Raw genomic sequence first — 15,734 nt, 5'->3', positions numbered from 1 at the left:
ACAACATGGGAAAGTAAAAAGCAAACAATCCCAAAACACTTTGTCATTCTGGCCCTAGAGACTCATGTTTGAATCTTCAACTTCCTAGCTGGAAACAAATTGGACAAGATACATGGATTCTTCGAGAAATAGCAGATCTTGAATCAAAGATGCTTATCTTGCAGTACTGTGAGTATTAAATGATAGGACTGACAGTAAATGTTAGTTCTCCAGGTCTACGACAATCATTTCCATAATGTTGAGATGATGTAGCTATAAATCAAAACACTTACCCACACACCACAGAGACATATATACACACAGACATACCCCCCCACACTATTAAGTTTTAAGATACAAGGCACTTTTTAAAAGCAAGCAGTAATAGGGGTGTAACTCAGCATAAAGACAGTCCTTTAAATGGGATCCATTTCACTTTGTTAAAAATGCAACATATGTATACTCTCATTTCACTGGCCTCATCTTTTGATTCTTGCAGCCCTGAAAGATGGTCAGCTGCATTTTCTCAGTACAAAATTAAGAGGTGGATGGGGGAGCACATTCTTCAGCTCCCTCTCTTTCTGGTTCTGCCTCTCAGTCTTGTAGAACAGGGACCTGTGACTGTTGAGTTAGACTCATCTTGTCTTTCTTCTGGGTCCATAGGTTGGTGGTGCAGGGGGCTTCAGCCTGCTGCAGAAAAGTTTGCAGACAAACTACTACAGTGCATCATATTGTCGGGGTCCTTGCAGCAGAAGCTAAACCCCTAAGAAATTGTGCCCCCCCTGTTTCTAATATTGCCTTCAAAGTTTTGAGGCTCAGAACTGCCTACTTCTTTCTTTATTTCTGGAGAAAATTTCAAGCCCTTGAACTGAACTCACATTTCATGGCGATTTAAGAGAGAGCTTGGATCTTAAAATCAGACAGATCTGTTTTAGTATCCCAACTCAACCTACATTTGTAGGAACACAGTGTATCCTCTCTCTCAGCCCCTGGTATTTGTAAAATGAGGACAGTAGCTAAAACTTCCTAGTGTGATGAGCATTAAAGAAGATCATATGTGTATGTAAATTTCCCGGGATCATTCTTCCAAGGTCTGCCAAGTACAGCTGTGCAGGTTGCATCCTTCCCAAGGGAGCTTGTTCCAGAGCTGAGTTGTGATGAAAACTTAGCCAGTGCTCAAGTCCCAAGTCTGTGCCCTGTGAGAGGCTGCAGCCAGAATGAAGAGATGCCTTATAGTGATTTGTGCACCAGGATTAAGCACTTCTTCTTAAATCTTACAAAGACCTTGCATGCCCTGGGCAAGCTTTTCCTTCTGTCCTGTCCCTTCTTCTTTTTGGCCATTGCCCAGTCAATGAACCCGGCTCATAAAATCTGCAACACTGATCCCCTCCCAACATTCCAGAGCTGCTTGGCCACTGTGGAATGAACTACAACTGCTTCCCAGCAAATGAGAAGAGGAAGATTTCTTGTTACCTCTAGGGCCTTGGAAAGGATTGGTTCTGTATCTAAACGCAGTACCCTTTAAATTGCCCTGGAAGTGAATTGCTTGTCTCCTTTAAATGGAATCCTATGGACTATAAATCTGACTTGAAAGGATTCAGTTTAATTTGACTAAGATGTTATAAAGGATTTACCAAAAGGCAGAGAATTTGTCTATGCAAGATCAATTACATCTGCATCGATCTCACCAATGACAGAGAGTTCTCATTCTGGGGTCATGCATGTGCACAAGGGTCCCTGCACACATATGTCCAGATCAGCCACAGTGGCAGAGTCTCATGTTGCAGGAATGAGCTGGAAGTTAAGCACCCAGCATTGACTGATCATAAGCAAATTGCCAACTGCACTGATCTCAACCCATTTGGCTGTGTTTCCAGAATGTTGAGTCTTTACATTTTAGTCCTGGTGGCATCTGCTGGCTATTTACAGTCATGAAAAGCGAGAAAATGTTCTTTATTTTCTGTACCTTTATTTCGACACTGTTCAGTGGCATGGAGAAGGAGGTCACCCACCTGGGAGAACAAAGCTTCAGCCTTGATAATGAAATCAATTAGCTTCATAAGAGCTCAGGGCACTAAGAAACAAAACAAGTATCCTTGTGCAGGGATTTCTGAAGGCTGATGCCCACTGTGATGATGGGAGGAGTAAAGCATGATGGGAGAAGCAAAGCATGATAGGAAATTACCACAAATACATGACTTTCTAGAAGGCAAATCCTGTGGTGTTGGCTGTATAGTGTCAGTGAAAAATTGGGGGAATCCAGGAGAGACAGACAAGTGTGGCAGGAGGTGCTGTTTCCAAAAAGCAAAGCATCAGGGTTGCTGTGCCTGGGGACCACAACAAAAAGAGATAGGAAATCCCATGTATATGGGAAATCAATTGTAGAACAAGGGAGTCAGGTCATAGTAGAAATATTAATAATGATAGTGATAACAGTGGTAATAACAATATACTAACATTTTCTGAAAACTTACAATATGTGGTATCTCATTTAATTTTTATAACAAGGCTTTAGATAGGCACAAAGATTATCTTCAAGCACATAATGCCTAGCTTTGTGACTAATTGAGTTGAGATTGTAATGAAAGCTTGCTGTCTTATAATCATTGAACTTGGTAGCCTTTGAAGATATTGAATGCAAGGTGTAATCAATATAGAGAGGTTGGCAAAAAAGAAACTGGTACATGCCTGTAATCCCAGCATTCTGGAAAAACTGATAGAGGCAGGAAGATCACAAGTTCCAGTCCACCCTGGGCAATTTAAAAAGATCCTGTGGAAAAGACAAAACATAACATAACAAAGGAGTTGAGGATATAGCTCAGTGCAAAGACCCTGAGTTCAATCCTCAGTACCACTGAGGGAAGAGGCCATCCTTCCATATGGATTTAGGAAACTGTAGGTTAATGTGTTTTTAGGCAGTGATTGGTTAGCTAGGTAACTGTGCTCATTGTAGAACATACCTGAGTAGCCATGACAACTTCTATAATGTATAACTCACCAAAGAATCATAAGGGACTCAGAAAATCCTGCCAGAACTCCTTGCTCTCCCCCTCTTCACTGCTCTACTTTGTGTAAATCCTGCCTGCTCTATTCCCAGGGGAACTCCAATGAAATTAAGCTTTGTAGATGTAACAAGAGTTATATAAGGAAGCCCACACTTGTATTTGGGGCTCTTGAGGCTGACAAGAGTCACTTGTTGAGTCACCAGGATCATTAAAAGCTACTCCTATCTTCGTGTTAAGAGTTGTCTGTTGAAGGTCTCCACAGTTTTCTGCTTCACCACAAAAATAGGAAAGTTTAGAAGAGCAAGAACTCACTACCTTGGGGTAGTGAGCAGAGGACTAAGCTGCAGCACCCTCTTCTTCCAGTCCCTGCTCAGTTGTTGAGTCACCAGGATCATTAAAAGCTACTCCTATCTTCGTGTTAAGAGTTGTTTGTTGAAGGTCTCCACAGTTTTCTGCTTCACTACCTTGGGGTAGTGAGCAGAGGACTAAGCTGCAGCACCCTCTTCTTCCAGTCCCTGCTCAGATATTGCAGAGCTGAGGAATCGGAAGTGACAAGGTACACAAAATTTAGAAAAGAGGCCCTAAATCCCAGTTCTGTCCTCTTTCTTTCTATTGGAACACCCTCAGGAATTTTAGATGTTTTACCCATGTTAGTCAGCTTTCTATTGCTGTAACAAAGTACTTGAAAAAAAAAACGACTTAAAATTAAAAGAAGAAAGATTTAGGGCCGGGGATTTAGCTCAGTGGTTGGTGGCCTGCCTTGCAAGCACAAGGACCAGAGTTTAATCCCTGGTACCAAAAAAAAAAAAAGAATGATTTATTTCAGCTCATGATTTCTGAGGTTTCAGTCCATGGTAAGCTAGCTTCATTGCTGTGGGATTTAGCTCATTGGTTGGTGGCCTGCCTTGCAAGCACAAGGACCAGAGTTCAATCCCTGGTACCAAGAAAAAAAAAGAAAGATTTATTTCAGCTCATGATTTCTGAGGTTTCAGTCCATGGTAAGCTAGCTTCATTGCTGTGGGCCTGTGGTGAGGCAAAAACATCATGGCAGAAGGGTGTAGTGCAGCAAAGCTGCTCACCTCATTGTGGCAGGAAAGCAGAGACTAAAGGAAGGAGCCAGAGAAGGAGCTGAGGACCAGATATACTCCCCAAGCTCACAGCTCTGTGATCCACTCCTTTAACTAGGCCCCACTTTCTAAATGTCCATTATCTCCGAGTAATGCTATCAAATTATAAATCCCGTGATGAAGTCAGGGCCCTGACAAGTCAATCACTTCCAACACATGAGTTCACCTCCAACACATGAGCTCTTTGAGGGATGTCTTGAGGGCAGGACCAGAGTGGAAACTGGGAAAACAGTCAATCTCAGGACACAGACGACCAAAGGGCCACACCAACCCTGCGGGGTAGGGTTCATCTTTTGCCGTCCTACAGTCTCCAACAACTCCTGCTTAAAACTTCATAGTTGAGCCAAGCAGGTGTTGCACAGCCCGGCAACTGGGAGGCTGAGGCTGGAGGATGGCAAGTTCAAGCCTAGCCTTGGTGACTTATGGAGGCCCTGTCCCCAGTCTCAAAAGTATGTATACGGATGTAGCTCAGTGTGAAGGCCCTGAATACAAAAAACAAAAATCTTCAAACTAAAGAGGCTGCTTCAATGAGCCCTGTTGGTGTCAGGCAGTGTCTTCTCCCTAAAAGGCTTCTTTTCCCCTGGGGACCCAAGGTGCAAGGCGGGGTGAGTGTAGAAGGCCAGCAGGAGGCTGGCAGCTGCTCAGTGGTGTCTTAGACCTTCAAGGCTCCCTCTAAAGTAGTGTAAGGTGGGAGGGGGACTCTGGGTACCAGGAGGATGAATTTGCTGGCAGGGAGCTAGCCCAAAGCAATTCGCTGTCCTGTCATGGCATGGCAGCACATTCTACCACATTTTGGGATATAAAGGAGGCAGAAGGCAATGGGGGAGGCATCCGGCTTTGCATTTGTCTTGAGAATGCTGCAGTGAGTTAAGGAGCTGAGGACCAGATATACTCCCCCAAGCTCACAGCTCTGTGATCCACTCCTTTAACTAGGCCCCACTTTCTAAATGTCCATTATCTCCGAGTAACGCTATCAAATTATAAATCCAGTGATGAAGTCAGGGCCCTGACAAGTCAATCACTTCCAACACATGAGTTCACCTCCAACACATGAGCTCTTTGAGGGATGTCTTGAGGGCAGGACCAGAGTGGAAACTGGGAAAACAGTCAATCTCAGGACACAGACGACCAAAGGGCCACACCAACCCTGCGGGGTAGGGTTCATCTTTTGCCGTCCTACAGTCTCCAACAACTCCTGCTTAAAACTTCATAGTTGAGCCAAGCAGGTGTTGCACAGCCCGGCAACTGGGAGGCTGAGGCTGGAGGATGGCAAGTTCAAGCCTAGCCTTGGTGACTTATGGAGGCCCTGTCCCCAGTCTCAAAAGTATGTATACGGATGTAGCTCAGTGTGAAGGCCCTGAATACAAAAAACAAAAATCTTCAAACTAAAGAGGCTGCTTCAATGAGCCCTGTTGGTGTCAGGCAGTGTCTTCTCCCTAAAAGGCTTCTTTTCCCCTGGGGACCCAAGGTGCAAGGCGGGGTGAGTGTAGAAGGCCAGCAGGAGGCTGGCAGCTGCTCAGTGGTGTCTTAGACCTTCAAGGCTCCCTCTAAAGTAGTGCAAGGTGGGAGGGGGACTCTGGGTACCAGGAGGATGAATTTGCTGGCAGGGAGCTAGCCCAAAGCAATTCGCTGTCCTGTCATGGCATGGCAGCACATTCTACCACATTTTGGGATATAAAGGAGGCAGAAGGCAATGGGGGAGGCATCCGGCTTTGCATTTGTCTTGAGAATGCTGCAGTGAGTTACGCTGACATTTGGAAATGTTGGGTCTTTTTACACTATTGAATGGCATGTCTTGTAGACATGAGTACTGCCCTTTGCAGCTTAACAGTGTGTGAACAGTCAGCTTCAGGTGCGTTCTTACGAGGTCCTGGGGTCAGAGACCCTCCTTGGCTAGATCCTAGGCATCCTAGGGAGCTGTGTGCTCATGGTCAAAGCAGGAACTTCCAGAGAGGGCAGGACCAGAGCGGAAGCTGGGAAAACACTCAATCTCAGGACACAGATGACCACAGGGCCACACCAAGCCTGCGGGGAGGGGTTCATCTTTTGCCCTCCTACAGTCTCCAAATTATCACTGGATCCAGTGTCATTGGAAGGCTCCTTGGAGAGTTAAAGAAGGAGAGAGAGAAACTTTAAAGGCAGCCTAAGATGGGCCAGCAATTCCCAGGATCTGCTTTAATTTGGTCTGGAACAAAGGAGATTCAGAATAAATTCCCTCAACTTCCAACCGGTAAAACCTGAGTTTGGCAAGTGTTGCCAACAGCCAGAAGAAAATGCACAGTCAGAAACAGGATCCAGGGTGGTTGCACATACCTGTAATCCCGGCACTCTGGGGGTGGAGGCAAGAGAGTCACAAGTAGCTCATAGCAATTTAGCAAATCCTTTTCCTCCAGGCTGCAGGGTCCAGCAACAGACACCACCTCACTCCCCAGCTTGCATTTCTTCCTCCGAGCAGACTTGCCTCTCTGCAGGGGGTTCCCAGCACCCTTGGGCCTGCAGCTCTCTCTTATTTCAGGGACTCGGTGTGGAAACCTAAGGTGGGGAGGATCCTGGAGCAGTGAGTATGCCTGTGCTCCATACCAGGCTCTCTGGCTCTGTCCTTCTGGCTTCCCCTGTCCCTGGCCAGCAGGACTTGCTGCACAAGAGAATCAAGGAAGCTGAGAGGATGCATTTAGGAGGAGGCACAGCAAGGGCTCTTTCCATTTAGCTGGGATCCTGCACTCCCGTCAGTCACCCAGACCCTCGGTGTCACCTCCTGTTAGGGGCCCCATTCAGATCTCTGAAGGGTCAAGGACTTACCCAAAGGACAGAGCAGCCCTCCTAGAGGCTGCCAGCAGCATTTGACTGACACAGGATTTTTAACATTAAGAGAGCAGGTTTCTAATGGCATGAAAATGTCTTTAATCACCGGAGCTCTGCTTCGCAGAGGAGGTTCAAGGTGATGGGTGTGCTCCGGTTCTACATCTGCATTTCCATCGCACTTAGATTAATTCATATTTTAATTGCTTCTTTCCCTGATTGAAGTACCAGAAAGGAACACTTTCATTCCTTTGATCTCATGTTCTCCTGAGCACCGCCAAGGTCAGGCACCAGGCTCAGAGTGGTGCTGGGGGATTTCCAGGAAGACAGCAAGGAGCAGGCATCCCCTTGCGAGCAACTGCTTTCCATAGGGAAGAGGCTGCTGGGCATATCTGAGCTGGGTAAGCTTCACCAGACCAGAGCTGGGAACACCAGCCCTTTATATATAGACATATATATTTTTTTTTCTTGTGGTACTGGGGATTGAACCTAGGACTTTTGCACTGACCTATATCCCTATCTACTCTGAGCTGGGTAAGCTTAACCAGACCAGAGCTGGGAACACCAGCCCTTTATATATAAACATATATTTTTTTTTTCTTGTGGTACTGGGGATTGAACCTAGGACTTTTGCACTGACCTATATCCCTATCTTTTTAACTTTTTATTTTGAGATAGGATCTCACTAAATTGTTAAATTGCCTATGCTGAGTTTGAATGTGGAATTTTCCTGCCTCAGCTTGCCAAAGATGATAGATAGATAGATAGATAGATAGATAGATAGATAGATAGATAGATAGATAGATAGATATAGAGATAAAGTGCTTCCTTTAACCAAAAAGTAAAAGCTCTCATCTTACTAAAGAAAAGGGGGCTGGGATCAGATGCTGAGACTGCTAAGTCTAAGGCAAGAATAAACCTTCTCTGTATGAAACTGTGAAGAAAACAAGAGAAAGTCTTGTTAGTTTTGCTATTGTGGCTCACACAGCAAACTTGCAGCCATCGTGCGTGAGAAAGCGTGCGTGCATGTGTGGGAGAAGACACAGCATGCATACATATAGAGTTCAGCACAATTCGTGGTCTCGGGCACCCACTGAGGTCATGGCCCACATCTCCTCAGGACAAGTGGAGGTGGCAATAAGTCCTTTAAGGAATTCCCAGCTGCTTCCACCAGCAGGAAGTTCCTCCAAGCCAACTGCTCCACAGGTTTGACAGTGGCAGGCCTGTTTTGGAAGGGCCATCCCTTGTCTGTCTTTTGGTCTCTCCCAGAGGGCCCATTGCCTGCATCACTTCCTAAAGCTGCTGCAACAGATTATTGATCTCCTCTGTCCCTGGGGCCATCCTTCCCTGTGAGCCCAGATTTCTCTTTGTCCACTAAGGATGCCAGTCACTGGATCAGGCCCACCCTCATCTGACACAGCTCTGCCTTCCAAGACCCTACTTTCCTGTACAGCCACCATCGCATGTATAAGATTAGGACCTGAGCGGGTGTTTCTGTGGAACAAAGTCAAACCCAGGACATTTCCTCATTGTTGAAAACTTTAACTTCTACCACCCTCAATGGGTTGAAGAGTTGAGTTTTCCATGTTTTCACTCTAAGCCTTTGGATTTATGTAGAGCAGATGGTGGACAGGAAAGAAAATGAAACAGAAAACAGGAGATATCTTTGCTGATGACATCCAAAGAAGGCATCAAAGTATTTTTCTGATCAAAGTACTTCTCTTTCTAAGATGTATTGTACCAATGGCCCTTAAAATAAGTGTATTTTCCATACACCTCAGCCATTACCATTTAATAACCACTCACTACACATGAGACATTTTTCATTATGTTAACTTTTGTATTTCTCACCACAGTGCTGACAGTTAGATATTGCTGCTTTCTTTTTTAAAAATTGGTATGGAGACTAAGCAGTGCCTTAACAGGAATGGAGCTTGCAGCGCTTGAGTGGAAAGACAGTCTGACCACAGCTCTTTCCAGCTTCCTCCCCGACGCGTCCAGTCCTTTCCTGACTCTCTGTCCTCTGACATTTGGATTTCACATCTTAGTGCTGCAGTGACTGCTGGCTTTGGGTCACACTGTTTTCATAACAAATCTTCTCAAACTCGTGGTTCAAAGCAATGCATTTCTTATCTTAGGGAGGCCACAATTCCAAAATGGAGGTCATTGGGTTGCAATCCACTTGTCACAGGGCTGTACTTCTCGCTTATTTAGTCTAGGGCAATACCTGCTCCTTACCTTTCCTAGCTTCTGGTGGCCCCAGGCAGGCATTCCTTAGCTTTGCCTGTGTGGTCACATCACCTGTTCCCTCTCCTTCCCCCCTCCTACCCCCTTTCCTCTCCCCTCCCCCTTGCCTTCCTCTCTCCCCTCCCCATCCTCTTCCCCTCCTCCTTCCTCTTCCTTTTCTCTTCTTCCTCCTCCTCTTTCTTTTTCTTCCGTACTAGAGATGGAACTTAGGGCCTTCACACTGAGCTACATACCAGCACTTTAAAATTTTTTTTTTTTTTTTTTTATCACACTGAGCTACATACCAGCACTTTAAAAAAATTTTTTTTTCTTTTTGAGACAGGATCTGGCTAAATTATCCAGGCTGGCCCCAAGCTTGCAATCCTCCTACCTCAGCCTCTGAAGAAGCTGGGATTGTAGGCATGCACCACCACCTGAAGCCTTCTCTCCTTACATGTGAAATCTGTTTCCCTCTTTCCGAGTACAAGGGTGACTATACATCCAGACACCTTGCACAGCCCAAGGTCATCTCCCCATCTCTAGATCCACAGCTTCAGCACATCTGCAAACCCCTTTGCCACAGAGAGAAACACTCCCAGCCCTGGAGATTAGTGTGTAGACATATCTTGGGGGCCACTATTCAGCCTGTCCCCTGCCCTCCCTTTAGCTATGGTTTGCAGGCTCTGGGTTCTTTGTCCTTCTGAGGCTGGCTCTTATCACAGGTGGGCAGGGAGTAAAAAAGAGGACACTCTTATAGTAGCCTGCTGAGAAGATGGCCCACTTGGCCACTCCAAAGACACCCCGGGGAGCTGTCCCTGTCTGCATTTTATAAAATGGTTGCAATAACACTTGCTTGAAAAGGGGTTGGAGAGCCTCAGCTGAAGAAGAAAATGTGGGCTGTTTGGGATGGCAGATGGCTGCTTCGAGCCCCCAAGATCTCATAAACTGGAGTTCTAGCCGAGCCTCAATGAGGAAATTATTGTCCAATTGGGGGAAAGAATTCTCTGGAGTGAGAAACAGCAGGGCGGATGCCCGTTCGCTGACCAATGACAAGACCAAATATCGTGTCTCTCGCTGCAGGGCAGGGAATCGGCCCCACTTAGCTGCAACCTTATGGATGACAGGCACTGCTGCAAATTGGTCACAAATGTCTGGGTTAAAAAAATCCCCAAACACTCATCAAGCTTTTCTGTAGCAGTACCTGGGGCTGGAAAGCTTTCCCCTACTTTCTGCTTTAAGCATTTTCTATTGGAAGCTGGTTGCATCCTCCCTGGCCTCGAAGAGTGAGACATTTTTGCTTTGAATACATTTAGAGCATGTGGTATCCTGAGGCCAACAGCTAAAGGTCAGTGTTGGCTCTCCACATGTTAAGTTTAGGGTGCAAGGATGCACTTGAGATTCTCCGTTCGGGATGAGTGCTGCTGCGCCGCAGTTCTGGCTGCTTTGTATGCAGGTATCTCGGCCTATCTCGGCCGCTGGGGTGGGATGAATTTGACCGGAGACAGCTAAGGAGGTAAAAACCAAACTGGGAAAAGTCCATGCTTGGTCCAGGCAGGAATATGCCTTTTTCTGAGTCTCTGGCAAACATTCCCATGAGTCACTAAGAATGTATATGTTTTATTCCAAATGTTAACCCCTTTGAGAGTAGAGGGGGCATTATTAGTAAAGCAGAAAAGTCAAGCATGTGTCTGGACTGTCTCAACTTTTTGTTCATTTCTGAGTCACTTTGACTCTGGGCAAAACCATGCAGTATTTTAGTTTACATAATTCCCTTTCATGTGCTCCCTGATGCCTTCTACTGAGATAGTCGTCATTCTGGAGTGAGAAGGGAATCTTAACTCTATCTTGTCCTGTGACTGGGGACACACTGAGAAACCAGAAAGAAGTGGCTTTTGGTTGCACGGTGGCATGGATCTTAGGACTTGTTTCTTCTCTCCAGAAGAGAGCAGAGCTCATTGTGTCCCAGCCGTGAATGCAGAGACTGCTCTGTCCGCCCCAGTGAGCACAGCTCACCCAGGACCTCTCTCCTGCCTTGTGACACTGTGGCAATGGCTGTGAGGAACTGAGGAATTTGATGGTGTGAAGGCAGCCCCAGCTTCTTGGGCAACTGGTGCATGGTCACAGAGTGCTCCTGGGGTGATGTCTGTGTGCAGAAGGGTGAGTCTTGAATGCTGAGGTCTTAACCTGCTGGTGAAAGTTCATCGAGGACAATTTTAGAGATGAGAGCACTTCCTGGGTGCGTAGAGAGGTGAATGTCTATCATTTTTGTGCAGAGAGGGGAGGCAAGAGAGAAAACTTGCAGTTATCTGTGGTGCAGGGAAGGGAGAAAGCATAGGGAATGGGAATTGAGATAAATGAAGGGAAAGGAAGAGAAGAGAAGGAGCAAAGGAATAGGACAAGGGGAGGGCAGGAAGGAGAGGAGAGAAGGGAAGAGACAGGAGGGAGGCCGCGGGAGAGTTCAGCAGTCCCCCCAGTAACTGAAGAGTAGGGTTCCTGAGGAGATTGTTGGGCTCTGAAAAAGTAAATCAGTTTGGAAGAAAGCTTTCCACTTCGATGTCAGGGACAGTGCCATATTCCCAGTTCCATGTACACAGCATTCCCAGGTGGCTTCTAAAGTCGACTTCCTTTTTCTAAGGGACCTGAGGCCCACAGTTAATGACTTGACATGTCCTCGGGTGAGTTCTCCTGACTTCCAGCCCAGTTAGACTATTCTCTGTCTTTCGTTAAAACAAGAATGTCCAAGAGGAGCAAAGAAAACAGACTCTTCCTGCGCTGGTGTGAACCATCATTCCATTACCTCACGCCTAGAAGACAAACCTGAAAGACATCCACAGCTCAAAACAGAACCCTTTGCAACCCAAGAGAACCAGAACCACCAAGGTCACCCCTGGGCACATTCTGTGCCTTCCCAACTGCCAAGGAAGCAAGTTCATCCCTGACTTTCACGTTCTGATGTCTAGGAGTCTGCCATGGTGTGGGGACAGTGTGACAATCCTCTAAGAACCTCATTTCCCACCATGAACTGACTGTTAAATTAGCTGTTATGTTTTCACTTGATAAGCCAGGAGTTCTTTGCAAATTAACTTCTTTCCTTAATGCTTGTCTCTGATTTTTTTCATTTTCAAAGTAAAAATCTGTCAAAATGCATTTCATGCCCAAATGGAAGAAGACGTATTTCTAGTGATCTCCCTCTAATCCTGTCCCAGAGAGAAAAGATTCACAAGGTCACAAAGCCTCAGAATATTGCAGGCCCTTTTCTCATTTCTGCCTTTGCAACTAGTCTGTCACTCAGACTTCTTGTTCTTTTCCACCCTTTCCCACATTCAGCCTTGTTTTCCTGGCCATCTCTCTGCCTCGTGATGCTTTATAACCCATTTCCCACTGAGTAATAACCTTCATCATAGTCTCTCTTATGACAACTCTAGTCTCTCTCTCGCAAACTGCTGCCAAAATAATATCCCTAAACCATCATTCTCATTCTGTCATCACTTCTCTCAAAGATGATTGCTGGTAGAAAGTGAACCAAACTCACCCTCATAGTACACAAGGACTACGCAATCCAAGCTTGCTTTAAATTCCAAAAGAATGGCTCCTTTCCCACAAAGACCAACTTCCAAGGTCATTGTCCTCTACCTCCCCATCTCTGTTTTTTTCTATATCTTTGGGCCATGTGTATTTCAGATTTCCTTTCCCCTTCCATCATTTCTCCTTACCTCTGCCATTGCTACTCGAAGTGTGGTCCAAATCTCTTCATGAACCAGTGTCATCCGCAAGCCAGTTTGAACAAATTTCAAGGACCCAGTTTCCTGACACATTAAACCACCATCAGTCAGCCAGGATTTTATGCACTAATTAAGCATGCCAGATCATTCTTATGTACACTAATGTTCGAAAAGCAGTATTCCAGACCACAACATTTCCCAACATTGTTTTGAAGTGATTGCATTTACAGAACTGAAATTATAAATTCATTATTTACGACAAACTTGGCCTCAGAAGCACTTAGTTTGCCAGTCATCTTGACCTCTCATTGCCCTAAAAATACTTGTTAGCAGGGAAGTGGAAGAAATGGTTTGTTTCTAACTGGAAGCTTCAGACATGATTAGTATCTTACCAGCTACATAGCCCAGGGTGACTGCTGCCCAAGGCCATTGACTGGTGCCCCTCCACTGCTTCCCATCCATGGAGTGTGATGCCTACCTGTTGTCCAAGGACAAATTGTGTGTTTCTGAGTCTCAAGGGCAGGCACTCTTGGGCGTGGAACTGGCAAGAATAGTTTTGAATGCTGAAGATTCTACTGACTCATGCACTGAGGTTCCTCCACCCCTTTTGACTTCCACTCACTTCTGGCTTCACGTTCCTTGTGGTGGATCCAATTTCAATTCCCATTCAGACCACAGGATTGCCCTTAGATTTACCTCATTATTCCTGATTCAACTTATTCTGGTTTTTATTCCCTCATTCTTCATTGCAATGATTCAATGTTGGCCTCCTACTATTTCCTACATTATCCGATAATGTCTCAGGACTTCTTCATCTTTTCTAGTTCCATGCCTTTTCTTCAAACAGCCCAGCTACATGGACAAGACAAGCCTCAGTGTTACTACCCAGATTTCTTGGAGAAAGCAACAATCACCATGGTAACCATCACCATGGTAACCATCAGCACAGTAACTGTCACCATGTTGTTTGCAGCTCACTTCCTTGCATACCCCAATATTGGCACCATTGGTTCTGCCAATCCATTGGCTTTGACACTTTTCTATTATACCTGTGGTGTGTTCATTTCATTCCCAGTCCAGATTAGAGTCAATCCACGCTCCGTCCTTTTCATCACTCCTTTACACACGTCCTTAAGATCCCTGCTTCCTCCTCTTTTCATCTTTCTTGCCTGGAAAAATGACTTGATTTTCAGCTCGAGCAGCTAAACCTGGCTGGAAATGATCATACAACTCTGCTGACAGGTCTCACTTTAAATTTACAGATGCAGTCACCAAGTCCAGCCTCAGCAGTGTCCCATTTCCTTTTCAGAGTCTATTCTCTCACTTCTTCCAACCTCTCCCACTTCTTCACGTCACGGTGATATGACTTCATATTTCACAGAGAAAACAGAGGGAGTGGAAGAATAAAACCCTATCTTCCCTCCCTATAATCTGCCTGCCTACCTGCATCATCTACACAGTCAACTTTTCTCCTTGCAGAGTGCGTGAAGCACTCGAAGATAAATGTCACCCTTTCAGCACATTCCTTCCTGTACGGATTCTTTTGCATTACCATTGGCCTTCTCCTTCTTCCCAGGGCCATTACCACCAGCTTCAGCACATCCTATAAAAGGTCCCATCATAATAAAAATGTCCTTGTTGAGGTCTGTGCTCGTTTTCAGGTATCATCCCATTTCTCTGTTCACTTTCATAGCCAAATTCCACTCCAAACTTGTGTTCTGTGTCCACTTACCTGTCTCAGTCTCTCTTCAATATACAAAAAGCAGGTTTTCCCTTCTTCATCCACAGAGACTGTCCTTGCCAAAAATGGGCCACAGTCTTCTCTTGGTCAGTTTTGTTTACTCTTCTGACTCTAATGCTCAGCAGCATGCAGTAGGGTGATTCCTGTCCTCTGTCCTCAGTCACTCTCTGAATTGAAGTTCCATTTCTTGTACTCTCTTGGTTTTTCTCTGATGTCACTGTGACTCTCGGATGATGTGGGAGGTGACAGCCAGGTCTTTGAAGCCTGTGTATGTGTGCATGTCCCGCAGGCCTTCTGGTTCTCTCCTTGACTTGAATTCAGTCTCTTCCCAAAGAACATCTCTGAGACCTCCTCTAACCACTTTAAATGCAAAGCAGCCCTTTCACTAGTGCACCCTCTTCTCCATCTCTCTCCTCACCTTATCCTATTTTACTATTTCACAGCCCCTTTATGTCTTACAAGGCATAGCTGGTATCCCTGACACAGTGCTTATTCTGCTCAAGGCTGTGTCTTTAGTGCCAAGAACAATGCCTGGCACATAGTCCTCAGAGAAAAAATAAATGAATGAAAGAATGGATAAATGAAGACATCCGTGTATAGTAGAGGCTGTGGCAACCCTCAGGAATGGGTATGGCGACTGGTCCCATGTGCCTGCATTTTGAAAAACACAGAACTCAGAATGCTTTCCCTCTGTCTTTCTTCTCCCTCCTTATAAGAGGTGATTGAAATATACAATGAGTGTTTAAATTTAGAAAAATGTATTGCAGCAAACAACACACTGTCATGAAAGTACTCCACTTCACTTTGTTCGTGCCACTTTCTGAAGCAGTTCCTGAAGTCCACTTTCACAAGGGTCTTATGAGATTTAATAAAAAAATGCGGTGACTGCTGCTGTCAAGTGTCATCCAACAGAAAGGCAGATGTGAGAAAATATTACAGTGTATCCTTATTCTCCTTCTTCACTGGATCTGGCACTGTGCCACTTCTGGCTCTTCAAGGTCAAAATGATCATAAAAGATAAATGTCTTGAATCAATACAGGAAACTGAGGCACCCATGTCTGCACAACTAAAAGTAGCCATGAAAGAGGACTTCCAGAACTGCTTCAGAAAGTTGGGAAAATGACAGGATAAGTG

The sequence above is a fragment of the Fukomys damarensis genome, unplaced genomic scaffold, assembly GCF_012274545.1.
Source record: "Fukomys damarensis isolate Sample0158 unplaced genomic scaffold, DMR_v1.0_HiC HiC_scaffold_17, whole genome shotgun sequence".
Classification (NCBI taxonomy): Eukaryota; Metazoa; Chordata; class Mammalia; order Rodentia; family Bathyergidae; genus Fukomys; species Fukomys damarensis.
Note: the sequence above shows the minus strand (reverse complement) of the source record.